Here is a 720-nt window from a genome sequence, read left to right on the forward strand (position 1 = left end):
GCTATATCACGGATTAATAGAATACTTTTAGGGCTTTATTAATACACTTTATTTATTTTTTTTCTCGGTTTGCTCTCCAGACCTTGTAGACTTTGGCCGCCCAAACCAGCCTTCTCCATGCTTGCCTATCTGGGCTACTGCTTTCCAGTTTGCTGCATCTTTGTCGATTCTGTCTATCATTTGGCCTTCCTCGTTGTCTCTTGCCTATTATACTGGCATTCATATTTGTGTAGAGGCATCCTGACAGATTGCTTCTAGCCACATATCCCGCCCATCTTAACCTCCTAACAAATATTGACTGACCAGTCCCTGCAAGAGGTTCACTGCTAGTTCTTCTACTCCACGTGTTAAGGCTCTGATCCCAAATCGGTCCTGTAATTGCATGGAGTAATTTCCCTTAAAATTTCTGGACTCTGCTGTCTAGGGTTCCTGTTAGAAGCCAGGTCTCGCAGCCTTATCTGAGCTGGCTTTATCATGGTATTGTACACCCTCAGCCTAAGATTTTTAAAGATTTTTCGAGATTTCAGTTCGGGATCCTTGGCTGAGAGATGAATGCTCTGTTGGCACAGTGTTATACCCTGGTCTATCTTGGCCCGGTGATAGTTTATTGATATTATTGTGGAGCCGAGGTATTGTGGAGCTGAGGTATTGTGGAGCCGAGGTATTGTGGAGACGAGGTATTGTGGAGCCGAGGTATTGTGGAGCCGAGGTATTGTGGAG

The 720-nt window shown here is 44.7% G+C and overlaps 1 protein-coding gene across 1 annotated transcript in view; it reads right to left on the reverse strand.

The window, feature by feature from the left end:
- Positions 1-720, reverse strand: part of LOC106680103 (uncharacterized) — a 12,657-nt gene that overhangs the window by 700 nt on the left and 11,237 nt on the right. The window lies entirely within an intron of this gene.

Source organism: Halyomorpha halys, unplaced genomic scaffold, assembly GCF_000696795.3.
Source record: "Halyomorpha halys isolate HHAL.00 unplaced genomic scaffold, Hhal_1.1 Scaffold243.1, whole genome shotgun sequence".
In the NCBI taxonomy this organism is placed as follows: Eukaryota; Metazoa; Arthropoda; class Insecta; order Hemiptera; family Pentatomidae; genus Halyomorpha; species Halyomorpha halys.